This window comes from Pteropus alecto, unplaced genomic scaffold (genome assembly GCF_000325575.1).
Source record: "Pteropus alecto unplaced genomic scaffold, ASM32557v1 scaffold22, whole genome shotgun sequence".
Lineage (NCBI taxonomy): Eukaryota > Metazoa > Chordata > Mammalia > Chiroptera > Pteropodidae > Pteropus > Pteropus alecto.
This window is the reverse complement of record NW_006434839.1, coordinates 8,644,884-8,665,063: the sequence shown is the minus strand read 5'-3', so window position 1 is coordinate 8,665,063 and position 20,180 is coordinate 8,644,884. Positions and strand designations below refer to the sequence as shown.

Here is a 20,180-nt window from a genome sequence, read left to right as displayed (position 1 = left end):
TATATATATATATATACACACACACATATATATATATATACACACACATATATATATATATATACACACACACATAATTAATGCATAAAGATGCAGTGCATATTGTGATATAGAGAAGTAAACTGTTAGAATAATTCTTTCAAAATACAATGAAATATTCAGATAACAGACAAAATCTGAGGCTTTAGTATATTTTGACAATGCATACATAGTCATTCTCCAGGTAGCTTATTAAAAGTAAGGCAATGATTTAACATTCCTTATTAAAAATATATAGAAGCTGGAGTCAAAATAAAATTTCTAACTGAATAACTGTCTACATAACAATGTCAATGTCATTCTACAAGCCAGAAATATAATTTTACTATTTATCACCATGATTACTTTTAGGTTATTTTTAAGTATATTTAGGTTATTTCTTTTCCAGGTCAGATTACACTGTTATATTTCTACTAGGTATTCACTGGGTCTAAAACCAATACTTTTCACATGGGTCAGAGAGTACATTTTCTGTAGTTAAAAAAAAAAGGATGACTCACATACGCACCAACCTAGTCGGTCAGCTTCTAAGAAAGATACAGCTTTTGGATAAAAAAATAGTAATGTCTGCACTTTACAAATATGACACTTTTTACTAGTGATATTACACACTGGGACTTTTTTTGGTGATGATGCTCATTTTCCTGCCCAGTTATCCTGTCTCATTAACTGAACTTGGGACCAAGAGCATTCATTTTCAAGACGGCCATCCAGATGAGAATAGTAGCTGGTTGTGGGAATTAAATTTTTAAAAACTGGGATGCTGAATGATTTATGGGGTGGGAGGAGGAGAGTCAAATGTAAAAGTGCAGCCTCTCCAAACACGACGCACTCATATTAGAAGTTAATGGCCAACAATGCAACTGCCGGCCTTCCAGTCAAAGTCGTGTGGATAAGAACCTTCTAAACAGGAGCATTTTGTTTATTGAGGGAATCTGCCAGAGGCCTCCCTAGAATATAGGAATTAGGGGTGCTCTTTCTTGGGTTTAAGAGGGATACGCACAGCTGACAAAGACGGGAAACTTCTCAGGGAAAGATCAGAAAAGGAAGTGGTTCAGGTTTAAAAATTATCCCATAAAACCTTCATTTGTTATTGAGGCAAAGATTGGGCCCCTCTTTTTTTCCTATCTGTGCACGTGTCAGGCGGCCCCCAATCTAGTGGAATGGAAAAAACAGTGAACTGGGTATGAATGAGTAGGCTTTGCTTTCCACTACCAGTTTGCTAAGACACACACTTTCCAACTAGTGTGTTAAAAAACAACAACAAAAAGTCAAGTCTGAAGTTTAATATTCATTTTTGAAAACTGTTAAAGTGAGGGGAACCCTTTCACAATGTACATGTGTATCAAATCATCTACAGTACACTTTACAGTATTTTACAGTATTATTTGTCAATTATACCGCAATAAAGATGAAAAATAAAGATTAGAACTTCTGGTTGAATAAATACTTTCTACCTGTCGGTATCAGCCTGTCCTGGTAATAGCTCTGTGGCCTTCTGCAAGTCCTATCGGCTCTCAGAAACTGTTTCCTTATCTGTCCATTGAAAAGGTTAAGGTGAATGTCCTTTAACCTTCCTTTCAATTCCAAATTCAAATGCTGAAATTTAAATCATTTTGTGACTTATTTCCCCCTTCAAATATCTTTGATCTTAATCCTATACTAATTTCACCTTAAGGAAAAAAAAAAAAATGGGAACAGCGGGGGAGGGGATATAGGTAGGCTTGTCAGCACAGATTCAAGGGTTAACTGCCTGCTGAGTCCTGGACATTCACAGTTTTAAGACTAGGAAATGAATTTGAATCCAAAATGGAAACGTAATAAACTCCCTATGTATTAATTCTAACCTTTGCCGACATCTGCGACATAGTCTCATTACAGAAATAGACCTCATTCACAAATGCATGTTGAGCCACTTCCAAACCCACTGCAAGCTGCTGTGAACTCCAGAAATCAAAGAATACAAAGCCAAAACTAAACTAGAACATAAGTTACTGTGAAAGGAAAACTTAGGATTACCCATGCTATTGTACCTTTACATTAAGGTGGTAAATTGAAAACGAGTTATGCACATATATTAATTTGCCCCTTCAGTCAGAGGTGCCAGAATTATTTTGTTCCAGTTATTGATGTAGACATACCCAAAATACTGAAATCCTTGGGAATCTATCTGCCTAAAAGGTCCAACTGAAAATGCCAGATATTCAGGAAATATACTCAGATATTCATGTTGGTTACACAGATTTTAAAGGAGAATGCTTCTTTCAACTTGATCTATAGAGAGATACATATAGGACGCTATCTTTAATTAAACAGTAGACTATAAATTGAAAATAGTTACTTAAAAATATTTAACAATTAGTAATGCTTCAAACTTAGAAAAATCTGAGGTTTTATTTATTGATTTTTTCTATTAAAACCCCCTCTCTTTTAATAAGTAGTATTTTCCTTGTGTGGCAATCACAGCTTGTTAACAATGTAAAACCAAAAGTTTTTTTTTTAGAGCTTTAAATGTTGCGGCAACAGTATTTGGAGCCAAATAGCATATGGTTCTGATGAGACCATGGTTATCGCCGATTCCCGACAGGGTTTCTATAACTGAGATCCTTCACACACGAACCTGACTAAGCTTTCTTCTCTCATGCACATTCTGTATAACTGGATGACACCAGTATCTGCCCTCATACTCTTCACCCAATGCTTAGCACTTTGGACACAATAAATGCTATTAACATCATCGTTTTCTCTGCCGTATAAATTATCACAAAAATACATAGGCTAGATCAAAATGAATGCATCTCTAAGTACAAGAAACACAACTAAAATAATTTGCTGAGAGTACCATGAGTACTTCTGCACATGGCAATAATAGTAGCTCCTATGAACTGAGCACTTAAAAAGAACCAGGCATTTTGTTTATCTTATTTCATGACAACAATATAAATAATTAGACTTTAGTATTATTAAGCATCGAAGCTCAAAATTAGCAACTTATAACACGCTGTTTAAAATCCTGTTGTTTACTGTCTTGTTATTCTTTTATTCACGCTTTTAAAAAAAGTGCTTGGCTACCTGATGTGACTTCTCATGCTTTTCATGATCAATCTAGGTGCCTTGATTAAAAGAATAATAGTTTCTATTTCCACTTGTTTCCCTTCTCAGAAAATAAAGGAAGTGGCCAGGAAAATTGGACAAGTATGAAATATTTTTAAAAATACCTATTGCTCTCTCTGTTTGGGCTTATTAAACTCAAACACGGTATTTTGTATTCCCAAACACTGTTTGGATTTCTGCCATAATTTGTCCCCTTGAACTATTAAGAACATCCTTTTCAGCTCTGCCATTCTCTGAAGCCGGTATAACCTTGTCCTGTAATACTGAGTTTATCTTTTGAAACAAAGGGAAGAAGCAGTAAATTCTGATGGAGTCATAGCAGGGGGCATGGATCTAGTGTCCTCTTTCTTATTCTCTCAAAGTTACTGGTTAACAGGACTAACGTACACATAACAGTGTTTTCCTCTCGGCTTCCAGGCATGCACTGTGTGCTGTGAGTAAACAAGGACACAAAACTGGGAAATGCTGTCTCATTTACTGCCTATGAAACCTAAGAAACATTCCTCAAAGACAGGTGAATATTAGTTTAGTTTTGTTTCGCACATTATAATCTTTGTAATTTGTTTTATGCACTGAGTAATCTTAAATGTATATGTTTATAAATAAACTTGCCTCTGAAATCAATGAGAATTTTGCTAAAATAAGCATTACACAAAAGTCACTATGGTATTCTAATTAGGGCTTCGAAACAAACAACAGATTTTAGATTCTCGCTTTTTCCAAAACTAGACTTACAGCTAGAACAAAACATACCTTTCATGTAATAAACCAAGCTGCAAACTCGAATTTAAAACTTAAGTTCTTAACTCTCTTGGAAGAGTGCATTGTCATTTCTAAAAGTTTAAACTGGATGCTGGCTTGCTGGGTGCTCTATTAAGTGATTATTTTGTAGCCCCATTAAGAACACATGAAAGTAATGAATCAAGTTTTCCCGTGACATCCTTTTCCCCCAGAAGATAACTTCTCGAATAGGTGATATGGTATGAATTCATTTCATTTCATTAAATGTTGAGCTAGAAACTGTAAAAATGCTTGAGATTAGGTGTGTGACTTCAATGCATTCCAATATTCAAGCTTACCTGTGTAGTATGAAAGTTTAAGGTCCTAAAAATGACAGACTTCAGGATAGAAAAACGATGCAATAGTGCATTTGGGCCAGCAGGTGTCTCTATGCAGCCCATGACACCAACCAAGGAGGTACAGACAACCCCCTTCTCCAATTACTATAATTCTGTGATCCCTGGACCAAGAAGGGCCTGAAGTAGGAGATCAGACCATCAAAATAGTTATATTTCTGAGAAATTGAATATGTATATCTAAAAAAATATAGGAATTTAATGAAAAATAAGTTACTTTTTTAAAAATTATACTTAATATATGCAAGATCTAATAGTACAGAAGAATCCATTTCATTCAAAATGGTAAATAAAATGATTCTTGGCTATTGGCCAGGAGAGAAATGTCAAAGTTTCAACGGAAAAAAAGTTGACGAGTGAATGATATGTGAAAAAAATAGAAACAGAAGTTTAGTCACAAAAGGAAGGAGAACGTTTGCACATAAAAATTAAGATAACACAAGTTGGAAGGGATTTTTACGCATAAAGAAGACTTGTGCGCATTACTACAGGAAATGGAGAGAAAGACAAGAAAACATGCTTCCCTAGCATAGCATAAAAATATTGCAAGTTTGTCAAAGTATTCCAGACTAGCAGGTCATGAATTCCATTACGAGGAGATTCAAAAAGAAGAGATAAAAACAGCCATGGACACATAAAGTAGATATAGTCAGAGGATATAGTCAATAATATCGTAACCACCACGAATGGTGTCAGATGGGTACTAGACTTAGCAGGTGGTCAGCTCTTAAGTTAATGTCTGATCACCATGCCATACACTTAAAATTCATATTGTATGCCAACTGTAATTGAAAAAAATTTTTTTTAATTAAAAAAAAAATAGGAGAGAAAAAAGAAAAAATGAAAAGTGATAGACTACGATAGACTTAGAAAACTACCACGACTGACATAGAGAGAAGGTGTTATTTCAGGAACCCACACATCACAGGTACAGATGTGTGCGCTGGGCTCTAATGTAACGCGGATTTCTTCCTGTGGGTTCCAATAAAAAGCTCTGGAACGCTCTGATATACTGAGTACACCACCAGTGCCCGCCTCTCTCAAGTTAATAACGTCATCTGTAATGCTGCCAAATAGAAAAGTCACTTCCAAAGTCCCAGAAGAAAAACATGGTAAAACAGAAAATGACGGAGTATTGAAAATAAACTCTGTAAATGATGAAAAGTAAGTTGGGCAGGGTAGGGGGGGAGGGGGCGCGGTATGGCACAGAGAGAAAGATACACTATGAATGCCAACTAGAGGAACATTTAACTTTACGAAATCAGACTGTGGGCCCCACCCAGGGTGTTTTCTCTGCACCATGAATACTGTTGAGGTGTTGAGGGAGAGGAACCAGGGGAGACGGAAGAGCTGGAGAGGAAAGGTGGGGTCCCGAGCATTAGTCTGGCCAGGAGACCCAAGCCTCCTCGCAGCCAGGTAAAAAAGGCAGGGGTTGGTGCAGATCCAGAGAGACGGGATGGGTCAGAAGGAAGGTGACAGGTTCAACTTTGCCATCTCAACGCCAAGCACGATACTTGGTACATAAAATGGCCCCTCAAATTAGCATCTGTTGAATGTGTCAGTATGTCTCAGTAACACCAACAGTTTCATGACATAAAAGTTAGCACCTAGGCAGGGTCGACAGTTTAAAACTTCTTACTCCAAGTTATCGTCGGCCATCATCGGAAAATGTGAGCGCTGTTCTTAAGGCCATCCTCTCTATTTTCACTACCCACGAGCCATTTCAGGGGCGACCTGTAAACTGAGCCATTTCCCTCAAATGATAGACAACAATTTCTTCCAGAATTTTAAAGGAGCTTGTTTTGTTTCAGAAACTTGAAACTCATCTGACACTTCTAAAAGTCATCACGAATGAGTGCTCAAAACCAAAAACGAATCGGAGTTCAAGTTCTCAGGGCGCTCAAAGACTAAGAAATTAAGTTGCTCAGGCCACCGTCACAGGTCACACAGAGACGACGCCACATCTGCCAGTGACGTTTGCACCTACATTAAGAGCAAAGGGTTTGTTTTTGTCGGGCGGTTGTATGACTCGTCTGTTTTGGGTTCAGGTACACTGAAAAGAACTTAATAATAGCAAATAATTCTATAGTATTTCCTAGGTGACAGTTACCCTTCTGAAGACTTCACAAATATTATAACTCATTTAACCAATGTATACTCAACCCCAGCCGATTTCGGTTACCTGTGCAGCAGTTAATCCCGTTGTATCTCTGTTTCTTCTTTTTTCCCCTGCAAAAGATGAGGAAAATATTCTTAGTGATTAGTCACAAATGCACACCCATTTTATATCATTTTAAATATCTCCTGAACGCCAAAGTACCAAAAGGGCTTCATGGAAATTCAATTATTTCAGCTGCCTAACTTTACTGAGTTCCTGACTAGACCCATTAAGACAGTATCACTATATGTACAGACGACGAGAGAGACTTGGAAAACAAATTACCTTATGGTTTCTAAAGAAATAAACATGCCATGAGAAAAACATGCATAGAGAAATAATTCTTCTTATCTCTGAATCCCTCTGCATCTCACATGCCTTCTCAAACTGCCTCTGAGGTGCTTTTCTAGGTGGGCAGCACCTTTCCCCACTGAGTGAAATAATTGCTGTTCTAAAGATAGACACGATGGGTGGATGTAGCTATAATAGGTTTTTAATTTTTTTTTTTTTTTTTTTTTTTTAAGATCATGGAATAGCATCATCCAAAAAGATGGTGTTGCCTAGGAAAGGTTGCTGTTCAGAGAGTCTCCACCAGGTGACACTGACCTCAGGGAATTCGTGATGTCTAGGTTCTGTCCCTCGACTATGCTGGCTCCTGAAGTCTATTTCACTAAAGTTCCAGAAAAGATCATGTTTATCAATACTCATTTATGCTCCCAAGCTCACAAGAGATTGGCATATAAAGCCATAATACCTATGTATCCATTTACAAGGAAAAATATAACTGTCAGCCTGGATGGACACTTGCTTCATCCAGCCTGACCAATGTATTCATATTTCTTTAGCTGATGAAAATATTTCCCGAAATCCCAGGTAAAGGCACCTTCTGGGCAGGTTAAAGATCAAGCCAAATTAATAGTAGATTGTTCAGTGAGCACATCAGAGCAATCACAATCTAGATGCCAACATCCTCCAACATTCTCTCTGCAGACAAGCGCCCTCCTACCTCCTCTCCCACCACCCTCCTCGCCCAAGCTGCCATGGTCCTTCGCTCAGACATAACACTCCAGCTGCTCCTCCAGCTTCCACTCTTTCTCCCTTCCAGTCTGTTATGCACAGTGTGCCCAAAGCAAACATATAAAAACAAAAAACAGATTGCGGCTCTGCCCTACTGAAACCCCTTTAATGCCCTGCGTTGGTCCTACAGTAAATACACCAAATCGACTCTACATGCCAGCTCTGGCCCTGCTCACTCTCCAGCCCCTCCACGTGCCACTCTCCCCGTCATCCTCACACTTCAGCTACCCTGGTCTCCTTTTACTCCTGTTAACGCACAAAATCCCTCAACACCGCACAGATTTTGCACACCTCATTTCCTCAGTCTGCAAGTGAACGCACACACTCTGCCCCTTCCCCGCAAAGCACACCTGTGCCTAGCAACCTGCAGATCCTAGCTTAAACGTCACGTGACCCCAAGACTCGGACAGGGCTCCCACAGCACCTTGATCTTCTCCTTTGTGACACATACCGCAGTTTATAATCACATGTTTCTGTGATTATTTAATCCACATTTCCCTCTCTCACTAGACTATACGAAGCTCCGTAAGATTGGACACTGTGCTCATTTCGTTAGCACACTGTACGACAGAGAATTCAAGAGACGTTTTACTGAATGAGAGATGGCTTTCGGCTATTAGGCTCTGTTGCATCCATCACCAAAACAGATAATCCTGCCAGGTAGAACACACTCCCTGAGTGTGTTCCATCCTCCCCAATGTGCCCTCCCACCCTGGGGTGCCCATAATTAAATGAGCTCTGTCTATATTCACTTCTGTAACTTTTTTGCTTCCTAGACTTCCATGGCCAAGATAAATCTTAAGATACTGAGAGAGAAATAGCACAAAGTTCAAGATACGTTTGGTAGCAACTCTGCTCTGCAATGAGAACTTGTGGCAGTGGGTTACTAAGAAACGCTATAAACAAAAAGGAAAACATAAATTGCGGCCAAAGGAAGCCCTTGATGAGACAACACTGGCAAATGAGTACTGCACACACACACACACCCAAAGCAGCAGTCCCTCAGAGGAGGGGGGACTTGTGAGCTTGCTGTGGGATGCTGGCCAACTAAGGGGCCGACAGCAAGAAGGCGTGAAGATCCCCGAAGAAGGCTCCATACATTGCTCCTCCTCCTACCCCCAGGGCCTGACTCTGCAGGCATGGCACACAGGAGACCTGCTGTGCACCGACTGTGTTTTCCCGTTTGCCTTACTAATCAATGACTAATTGGCATTCCCTAACTTACTACGTAGACTGTTTTAAATGGCTCACAGCTGTGGTTAATATCTTAAAGATGTTCTCCTAACATTTCAGTCCACTTACATGATGAAGATGAGAACAAAATTGGTAGAAAGAAGTCCCATAATGCCCTTGACTCTAAATTAATTCAATAGTGTGCACTTCGAATGAGCCGTGCGCTGTTCTAGGTGCTGTGGACACATGCTCAACAAGACAAAACCCCGTCTTCTCAAAGAGGTAACATTCTAGGAGACAGACAATGAACATGTATTAAGTAAAATATAAAATACATCAGGTCTGTGTGTGGGAGGGTCAAGGAAAGCTTCACTAAGAAATTGACATATGAGCAAAGACCCAAAGGAAGTTTGGGGGAAGAGTCATGTAGATATCTTCAAAAAGATAGTAACAAACTGTGGGGTCAGAAAGTGCAAAGGCCCTGAGGCAGAAGTGTCTGACCCAGGACACGCAAGGGAGACAGCAGTAGCAGGATGTGGGGCCAGAGAGATAAGTGATGGGCTTCTCGGGGCACTATAAGGCCTTGAACTTTTATTCCAAGAGTCATGGAACATAACTGAGACGTTCGGGACAGAGACAGATATGATCTGGCTGCTGTGTTGAGAACAGACTGAAGAGGGCAAGGGAGGCGGCAGCAGGACTGGTGACTGGAACAATCCAGGCAGGAGAGTTCGGTGGCTTGGACTACAATGGAGCGACAGTGCTTCTAAAAAGTTGATGGATTCTTCACGGAACCCGAAGGAAATGCCCTGGGATTAACTCTAATTTAGTACTCTTCATCTTCTTATCCCTAAAAGGTTTTTTTTTTTTTTTTTTTTATTATTACTTTTACAAAAGAAAAGTTAGTGGATTTTTATCTATAGAGAATATACGATCATCACAGTGGAATAGATCAAAAATTCTTTGCATCACATTACAAAAAAAACTAAACATACAAGTACTTGCCATACTAGGTACCACTGTATTACCATTTTTTGTTTAATTTGAAAATAAAAGGCTTCCTTAGGTAAGGCGAAAGATCTTTCTATACGTGTTACCATGATAGTTGATGACTCTACTTAACAAAAGGTTTTCCACTTGAAATCTAGTGATGTACAACAGGATAAACCCCAAACAGAGGTATTCTTCTCAAGTAAGATTTAGGTCAGCATAATCTTAAACTGACATTTGTCAGCAATGCCAGTTTGAGTCCAGCCTGGAAGGAATGCCTGGCCCATCACTAAATAAGCCACGCTTTTCTGAACAGACCCTTTTCCTTGAAAAATCCTTGATGATAACATGATGTCAAGTAAAAAAAAAATAGACATGATGGAAGTCTAAAAAAATTAAAGTAGGCTTTTTATTCTCTGCTTTGTTGTTTAATGGGTGGGAGGGGGGAGAAAGAGTAGGGGGAGATCACTACCTGCAGCTGTCATCATGGATTCCACTTGCCCCAGGGCAGAAAAGCAGCCCCTCACTTACTATCCTCAAGCCACGGAACGCCTCATTTGTGCAATAAACAAACGCCTAGCCTCCCGCAAACAGAACGTTGCTGTTTAGTCAAACATTATCCGTTGTCCTGGTCTCCAGCTGCAAACAAAATTAAACTCTGATCCTTGACATTTAATACCTGGAGGTGATATGCCTTATTTGTTCAGCTTTTCTCCAAGTGTGTTCAGACAGGTAAATCGTCCCTGTGAATCAAGCACTGTGATCACCCACTGCTTTTCCAACTTCAATGTGCACGGGAATTGCCCAGGGGTCTTGTTTAAATGCAGATTCTGATTCAGTGGCTCTGCATTGGAGCCTGAGATTCTGCATTGCTAGCAGGCTCTCCAGGGATGCCGACACGGACCACGTACTCACTGTCCTTCCTTCCTCCCCCTCCCTTCTAGTCCCTTGTAAGTACCACCGACAGAGACTGAAACAACTGCATTTAAGACATTGTTTTATACTGAAAACAAGACTCTGCCCTCCATGGTGTAGGATCATTAAACCCCAGCAGTCAGCAAACAGTCTTTTCTGGGGCATCCTTAGCTAACCGATTAGATCTGAAACTTCTACTTGAGCAACCACATATGGTTCTCTTTTTTATTCTCCCTTCCCCTCCCCAGATAGACAAGAGTCCCTACAACGGACCACTGCTAATAGGTAAGCTCCGAGCTCCTACATAAAGTGAGTAATTCCAAAATTACAGAACGTTTTCCATCGTTTTTTGGGTTTGTTTTTTTTTTTGTTTTTTTTTTTGTTTGTTTGTTTTTTGTAAAGAGGCTAATCCAGACACCCGTGGTTTGGCTGGGAAAATATAAAACTTTTATCAATGACTGCTTGCAGGTACTGGCACTACTGGCTTCTATAAACAATTAGCCCTTGAGAATCTCTCTCTAGGACCTGATCTCTCCACTGTCTGGCAGAGGGGCCTCATATTACACATATGGCCAGATCTCTCCTGCAGAATATAACTGATATTTTCTAATTACAGATAACTCATGTGGTAATGTAACCCGAGCTATAACACGCCTCTCTCGACCCTTAACTTCTGAGCTACTTCAGTTCATCCCAATTCATTTTTATTAACATTTCACAGGTAGGTATGTATTTCTTAGTTTGCTTCTAAAGTATGAAATAACAGTGGTGAGACTGCAAAAAATTCATATACTGTTTCTCTAGGACAAGGGTCCCCAGCACATGTACGAGAAAGGCCTGCGTTTTGTTTCTCTAAAGCCCTACAGTGACCAAAGGAGGTGGGGTGGTGGGACAGAGGTGCCTGTAGGAGAAGCAAAGGAGGCTGAACGAACAACCCTGCCTGCCTCTCGCCCCCTGGGATCCTGCAAAACCACAGAGGGAGGGACTGGGCAGAAAGAGGCCATTAGATGACGGGAGGGTGCAATGGCAATGATGGCTTCGGAGATTTACAACATCGATCGAGGAGATCAAATCAACTGTTTGTAGACTCCGAAAAGACCAACTGGAATTATCACTGGGTTACAGTAAGAAAACAAGCTATTAATCAAAAATCTATGAAGGATAAACAAACGTATACATGGCTTGGGGCAAGATTTCAAGAAGTGACACATCACCTACATATTAAGGCATGTGGCGGAGAGCAGACAGACTCATTCTGTGATGCTCCTTTGGCTTGAACCCAAAGGTAAAATAGAAAAGGAAAAAGACTTGGCATAATATAAGAAAACACTTTCTAACAAAATACACTTCTCAACCACAGAACTGTCTTGGTTGCAAAGTAGTGAGCTCCCCTCACTACTGAAATAGCTTCATCCTGCCCACCCCGCTCCTCCCCAGCATCCATACATCGAAACTCCGCCGGGCTGCCTGCCCTTCCCCCAAAGACAGTTTCACGACACTGGACACCCCAAGTACGGTGCCTAGAACACTCCCCTGTGAGTACCGTGCCGTCTCTCTCCTCCCGAGCAGGCTGAGCGCCTGCTCCTCATCCAGATAACTTCACGGCTCTCTTCCCTGCACCACCTCACTCTGCTGCACACACTCCGACCGTGAGGCCGATGGCAGGATCATGGGGGTACTTTTCTGTGTATCTGCAGTGCCAACCATAGCGACCTGGACATAGATTCGATGAAAAGTGAAGGAGAGAAAAAGAGAGGAGAGGCAGAAAGTGAAGAGAAGATGATGCCTAAATTATCCTGTTATGTATACTTGTAGGAATCCTGACAGTGGAAGGAATGTTAGTCTGAATGAACCTATTTTGTATAGAAAGACAAGACATGAATCATTGTGACATTCATTAAGGTTTATCATTTTGTGTGTTTTAATTTAATATTGTTAATAGGTAACTGTTTAGAAATAGTCTCAATATTCTGCTTTCATTTACACGTAAAATACACATGTACATGTTATTTAATAACACAAATAATTTTCCCTGTAAGTTTGTATATAAAAAACAATCTTTCACAGTTACTGGGAAACCTGCAGAAACTGTGCCCAAGGCATTTCCCTAAAGTTTGGACTAAGTATATCATTAAAGCAGGTACAGACACTGCTGCTGGCAAAACCCGGCGATACTTTGTAAGCCTTTCTGTTAAAACTCTGCATACTAGAAAGCGAACCGGGTCCTCAAGCTTTCCTAATTCATGCAAGCCTTTGCTCTAATTACTCATGAGTACAAATAAGGGACATTTTATTTTACCATTTGTTCTTGTTTTCTGAAGAATCTCCACCTAAGTTAATCTGCTTTTTCCCCCGCCACGGGCGAGTCTCACAATATAACAAGTAAGTGCTCTGCGGTCACTACTTATATGAAGGGCCATTCTGGCTGGGAACGCTCAAGGGAGGAACAGACAGGTGAATAAATCTGAGAACTACAAAACCAATGCTAAGAATAATTACTATTTGGGAGGATTTCCATAAACCACGCCAGTACCTTTTCCAAAGAACAGAAGATGACAGGTGCACCCACACCTGAGACCAGACCACTGTCCCACGGAGCCTGGCGCTGCGTCAGCACTGGCAGCCAGGCTGAGCGTCTTCTCCCCTCTCTCCTTCCCCTCCACGTAGGACCATAAACACATTCCCACCCTTACCTCGCCGAGAGCCCGCTTCCTTCACTCCCACTTTCTTCCTGTGCTGCTGCCCTGGATGGCAACAGAAAGGTCTCTGGGCCCCGCAGGTGTCACCACGGGGCGCAGCGATGGGGCAATGCCTGACTCAGAGGCAGCGAGCTCTTGGCAGCGGGCGGCGGGGCCGTTTGCGTGTGAACTGCTGCCCCATTTCCTTATTATAGAGGGAAGCACAGTGGACCTTCTCCGTAATGAGAACGTTTGAGTCCGGGAGTTAATAAAAGTCTTCATTTCATTTCGTGAGACTTCAAAAAACAGCTTTAAGATATGTACTTCTGAGATGGCAGGCAGAAGTTTTCTGGCCTAACGTCATCATACAGATAAACTTATTTTAACATATCTTTTTAAATATTATTATTATTTCGTTTTCTCCTCCAGGTTTCTACAGTGGCAGCAAGAGGTGGCTGGGCTGAGTGATAGAGGACACAGGTCTGCTCCAAGGTGACAAATGCCTGCACAGAGCGCCGGGGACAGCAACACCGACAACCAGCAAACACAATGAGGAACAGGATGTCCTGGTGGTTATTCTTGATTTGAGGCTGTAGATAGGGTATAATTTTCAAAACAAAATCTTCATTTTTAGTTTTGCCAGTTCTTTCTTAACTTTCATCAAACTAGAGGGGAAATAAACTGGCAAAATTCAAAGCAGGTTTTGCTACCTTCAAAATTCCTCAGCTGGCCACGAAGAAGCTGCTGCTTCTTGGGGACACCACCCTGGACTCTTAGCTTTGACCATGGCGATTTCCAGGGGCCGAGGAGTCTTCTTTCCGCCCTGTCGCAGACTGCCTCCCACGGGACGGGACCCGACACACGCCTGTTCTCACACTCAGAAAAAGAACACACCTGCTCTGGGAGAGGACTGAACTAGGACAATGGGATTAACTGTTAAATAGGCTGAAAACAAAAACATGAACCAAGCCAGGAACCCATAACTGGAGGTCACGAGGACGACAAGTCCCGATGCAGCACATTTCACGGGAACAGGAAAATGAGCCCGTCTCTGACGGGCCGTACTGACCCACCCTCGCTGATCTCGCCAGGATGCAGACAGGAGATGCCCTGGAGTCACACCTGGTCTGCAGGAGCACCCGTGACGTGCCCCAGCGCAAAGACGGGGGTCGCCATCCCTGGTCTGCAGAAGCACCTGTGACGTGCCCCAGTGCAAAGATGGGGGTGGGGGTCTCCATGCTTGGCTACAAGAACCAAGAGAAAATCCCAAGACATTTCCAGAAGGCCTTGCCACAGACTTTGAAACTCGCGGTCCATGCAGGGTGCCCTAAGGTTCATCATTGTACATTATGCGTCGCCATCCTGGGTCTGGGAGAAATTTGCCCAAGTGCAATCAATACCAAGGGACAAATGAGAAAACAAACAAATAAATGAGGACTCGGGGAAGGGAGGGAGAGAGAAAAACGCATGTTATAAGAAATGAAAATATCTGTTTCTCTAGGATTGAGAATGAAAAGGAATGACTACGAAGCACTGGTCACACCGGTCTCAAGCGAGAACAGAGAGTTCACACAAGCCTGGGTGTGCACTTGCTTCCATTCCCGCCCACCCACAGCTCCTGGGGCAAACAAATTCTTGGCTGAGCAGGTATGTGTGGGAGGCCTGATTTATTTTCCAACTATTAGAGCTTTGCCCAGAACGACTTAAATCAGAAATTTTCAAGGTCATACATTCAAAGTGGTGTTACGACTTTACAAAACAAATAACTCTGGGGTCTGTGGGGCAGGAGGGTGGGGAGCGTGAGAGGAAAGAGGAATTAACGATCCTCATTTGATCTAGCTTCCTACCCACTCTTATAGCTATTACAGAGTCTCAGAAAATCAACAAACTGAAACACATAGCTAAAAAAAGCAGCTAAGTTTTTAATATAATGATTCCTGTATGGCAGGCAGAATTCTAAATGCTGTGTGTCTGTGTGTATGTGGAAACTTATTTGACACTCAATCCTTTGAGGTGGATATTATTATCATTCTCATCCTTATTTAAGGATGCACAGAGAAGTTAAGTGACTTGCCTGATGACCAACAGCACTTGGCAGCCTGTGCACCTGCACAACACTGCACTCCCTCAGTGTGCTTTGCTCTCCTGCCCCTCAGAAAAGCAAAACTGTTAACAAGAGCTCTTTTCCGTTATGGTATATCTAACTGATCTTTCCCATGCAGTAGAGTTTTCTTTAAGCTACTTGCCAGGGAAGAATATTATCAGAGCCAGTCCCCACCACAAAGTACAATAGGACAATACCAACCCTGCTGCCTAAAAAGTCATATAAGCTGGAAAAGTTCCAAGGCTCCAACCACAATTACCCTCACACGCTTCCTGATTAGACGTAGTTCTAGGCAAAGCTTTGATCCCTGTTAGAATGTAAAAAGCTCTGGGAGGTGTACCTTTTATGCTGTTATCGGTTTACAGGGAAAGTTACATTATTATCTTTTTAAATACAGTTTAATGATAAGAACTTCAGGTGGTTTCCAGGCATCCAATTCACCTGTCCAGTTCTGACTTGTTCCCTGTCTAGAACTCTCCAGGACCTGGCACGTTAATGGGTGCTCAATATACCAGCGTGGGTGAGCAAATGGGTAAGTGGATGGCTATAATTCCTGCAGAGGCCAGGTTTAGGGCAAATTTATGACGCATGTAGATATTAAAGGGTCAGCCAATTTGGGCAAAATATCACTGGAAAGGTCTAAATCTGAACAAGTGAATCACTGTCTAATAGCACTTTGAAATAAACCTCAGGCATGATTAGCTATATGAGAATGGTCCTTTACGGAGCTTATTAATAATAGATTAGATTTTAAAATGCATATAGAGCTGATTTATTAATGAAGACGGTAATCTGTTTAAAAGGGTAGTGTTATCGACATTATTTTCCCCTAAAATTATATTCTCCCAAAAGGTAAAGACCCCTAGAACATCATTCTTTCTCCCTAATATTCTCATATCCAAGTTCTCCATGTCCTCGGGACCTCTCCATCTCTCTCCTCTTCCACAAAGCCCTCCCTGATTCTCTGTTCAGAAGAGGTCACCCTCCATCTACAATCAAAGGTAATCTATTCTTTGTGTACACAAACTTACTTTCTGAATTTCATTATTTTTTTCACATCGACACTACCTAGATATCCCCAAATTTATCTCTCTGTTCCACAGAGAACCAAACATTTTCCTAATATAAACCAGGCATCCAGGCAACATCAGGCTGATGTTCTTAAAAACATTTCTATGAACGTGCTCTAAGGATACCACCACCATCTTGTTTCTAATGTTTAAAGATATGTTCGGATATATCTTTATCTTTACAATCCTTTTTCAGATGACACTGAAATGGCTCACATGCAAACTGTTCCCTCACTGCAGAGACCACCTGTGCACCCCGTGCAGATACACAGGGTCATGTGCCAAAAGCCCCATCCGGGAGATTTAGGCAGTCCCCACAGCAGGCGCCTCTGCCGCCTCTACGTGCCACGTGGACTTCTTGTAAGTGTGACACTGGGGAGTTATAGCCCCGCCTCAGTCTTGTGAAAAATACTGGTGCATACAGTCTGCTCTCGTGAAGTGGCCCAAGCCAGCACAGGAATACAAAGCCACTAGGTGCAAGGTGTGGCTCCCGGGGCATAGGTATGGCTTTGCTTTCATCACGGTGAAAAGTCCTTTGTGATAACATCCTACTTGAGAGAGAGTAAATATTTATTCTAAGAATTAGATATTTCCTGTATGACTTTAGATGTATGATAAGGAATGTGAGCAATTGTTTCCATAAGTTTAGTTACAGGGTTACCGTTTTGAAACAAATATTCCCTACCTTACACTGGTTTAATGGAAAATATCCTGAGATCCCAAGGCAAGTTATTTAAAAACAAACAAACAAAAAGACAAAAACCCTTGTTACAATTTCCAAGTAATTACCTGTAAAAATACATTTTAAAACAATTATGTATTTAAAGCAAAGTATACAATTTTATTAAACACAGATACTGATAATGTGAATACAGCTATGATACAAGTGTTATCAACACCTGTTTCAAGATTTTTATTTTTCATGACTGCCTTGTTCTGACTCTGCAGTAAACATCATAAATGTAAACTTCAAAAAATTTATACTAGTAAAATGTCACTTTATCTGTTTTAATATGGTAGAGTTTTCTACAAGATTTTATTTGATGAAACGATTCCTGTCCCCGCAAAAGTCTGAAAACTTCTGTTAGTGTTTCACGAATATAGTCTATAGACCAGCCCAGGTGAGCTTTTTTAACATATGGATTATGGGCCCTTTTCTTTTTTTTCTTTTTTTCTTTTTTTGTTTAGGCGAGGCAACCCTTGGTTGACCTCACAGATTGCAAAGACCTTGTCAGCTTACAATCCCTTATATTTTATTTTTTTACGCCTACGGCACCTGGTCTTCCTAGGTGGTCTCCCATTCAGGTACTAACCAGGCCCGACCCTGCTGAGCTTCCAAGATCAGACGGGATCGGGCTTGTTCAGAGTGGCATGGCCGTAGACCTGGGCCCTTTTCTTAGTAATTCCCTTCCAGGAGTTATGGAATGGAGGAGAGAACTTGGTCTGGTGCGGGGTGGGGTTAGGGGGGTTTGAGGAAATCACTGATCTAATCACATTATCATCTTTACAGAATTCTTGGTTAAATGCTTTAATAAAATCAGGACAACACCTGTGAACAACATACCCTTTACATGTAAACTCTTTCGCAAAAAGAAACAATAGTTTTGCATTATTTGCCCCTCAGTAAACTCATGTTGGACCTACTAATACCATGTACTTTGCTAAACGTTCACAAGCCATCTACTGAATCATGTGTTTCGCTGGTGATCAAACAGCCAGAGCATCCATTTGGCTTCCAGAATCTCCTGCTTTTTTAAAAACCTGGACAAAGGTTTCATTTTTCTCCTTTACTCGACCCTTTTCAAATTCTGCATAATTTTTCCAAGGTAGTCCACTCTGGGGTTTTATGAGGTATCTGCAAGCTCCTTCAGCGAACTGCAGCCTGAGAGCCCCTCACTCTGATCGGTAGTCACTGGCCATCTCCCTCCCACTGGGGCACACCTCCCGGTGGACGGCTGTACTTCTGCGCTCTTTTCAGTTTACAAACCATTTTTCTGGCTTAAAAAGACTGGAAATAAAACAGAAGTTGAGCGGAATCCCAGATTTCTGACAGGGAAGGAAACTCTGGAATGCAATTACTCTATGCTGATTTTTTCAGATAAGGGAAAACATACTCCGATGGCACAGTCACTGGCAAAGTGAGAGCTCAGTGACCCTGTCTCCAGGGTTTAGTAACCAAAGAGGTCTAAGTCCACATTCAGATGCTTTCACTCACTAGCCGCAGGCTCGTGGCCAAACTCAATAAGCCGTAATTTCCTTACATGCAAAAATGGGAATAACACCTTCCAGGATTGTTATATAAATTAAAATGTAGATACATAATGGTCTTCTAGGTTAGCAGCTGACTCCATGTGAGCACGTGATAAATGTTGGCAGTTGTAAAGTTTTTGTGGTTTTTTTTGCTGGTGTTTTAGAACAAATGTGGAGAATTCTTAGGGTATGGGGTGGACTAACCTGCAGACATTGAGTTTTAATGGGGGAAACCAAAGGAATTAAGGTGCTGGAATCCCCAGAGCTGTGGGTATGAAGGTTGTGGGCTTGTAGGCTTGTTGGCTTGAAAAAGGGAGTTAACCCCTGGGGCTGATTTTCCCAAAACTGAGAGGGGAAAGGGTCAGGGTCCCATGAAGGACAAAGCCCTGACCCATGCACACACCTGCTGGAATCAGGACTTCAGGTGATGATGGCCAGCAGGATATTTAAGAAGACAAACACAAATTCTGGTTTGGGGAATTCTGCAAAGACCCCTTTAGTGAGCTGGCCAAGGTCACGGCAGAGCCACTAACGGACGCTCCGCTGGAGTGGACCCCAGGGGACTGGGCCTGAGCAGCGGCAGCCACGAATGGATGAGACCGGAAGTCCCTTTTTCCTTCCAGGAGGCGACGAGTCCCAACAACGACTAAGAGTGAATTTCCCACACACCCTGAAATCACCAGATTTAATTTGATTTAGAAACCTGTTTTAGGTCAGGTTCAGCCTAAGGTCACATAGCCAGTAACAGCTGAACTAGGATTCGAATCCAAGTCTGTCTGATTCCAAAGTCCTCACTTCTGTGACCCACGGTGTCTTTGTTCAAAGCATGAGTTCTGCTGACACTGTCTTCTGTGGTGCAGATTAGGACATAATTTTCCAATTTAAAATATTTTCTAAATGAAAAAAATTTTTTGGTAGGACTATTTGGATGGGCCAGATCCAAGGGAGGGCATTCACTGTGCTTCCCTCTGTGAAGAGGAGGATGACAAGAAAAAATATACTGTGAAAAATCTGCATAAAAAACAATGCGGGTTGGACTTGAGATGTTTAAACCCTATATAAGAAGCAGTGTCCTGAAGAAATGAATGGACCAAAATAAGTAGGTTCCCTGGACCCAGGTGCTTCTCAGTTACGCTGGCAAAGACACCTTGGTCCCATTTTCACCAGCACTTGGCAAAGAGTTGGCAGACCACATTGTTCAGCCCTCGATACACCTGGCTTTGAGGGAATCTTGTTGATAGCCAGATATGAGGGTTCTGATAAGGAATCTCTGATGGACTAATCAATTTGACTTAAACCAAAGAACTTTCTGGTCTTCAAGTTATAACCACTAACAGAGGCCAGATTTATACAGATAACTTAATGCCATATACCAAAGGAAACAGTTTTAAAATTAATACATATTTTCCAGTTGTGAAACTATATGGCTTGAGCACGTGTGAAAAGATGCCAAAAGGATTTCTATTTGTCCTGCTG

At 41.5% G+C, this 20,180-nt stretch overlaps 1 long non-coding RNA gene and 1 pseudogene across 1 annotated transcript in view; both read right to left on the bottom strand.

Annotated features, from left to right (window-relative positions):
- Window positions 1–6,427: 6,427 nt before the first annotated feature.
- The window catches only part of LOC107195566, a 99,649-nt gene continuing 85,896 nt past the window's right edge, over window positions 6,428–20,180 (bottom strand). The window contains exon 8 of the long non-coding RNA XR_003045911.1: window positions 6,428–6,518. This is a non-coding gene — a long non-coding RNA (uncharacterized LOC107195566). The remainder of the gene's footprint in view (window positions 6,519–20,180) is intronic.
- On the bottom strand, window positions 17,719–17,837 carry LOC112478849 (annotated as a pseudogene).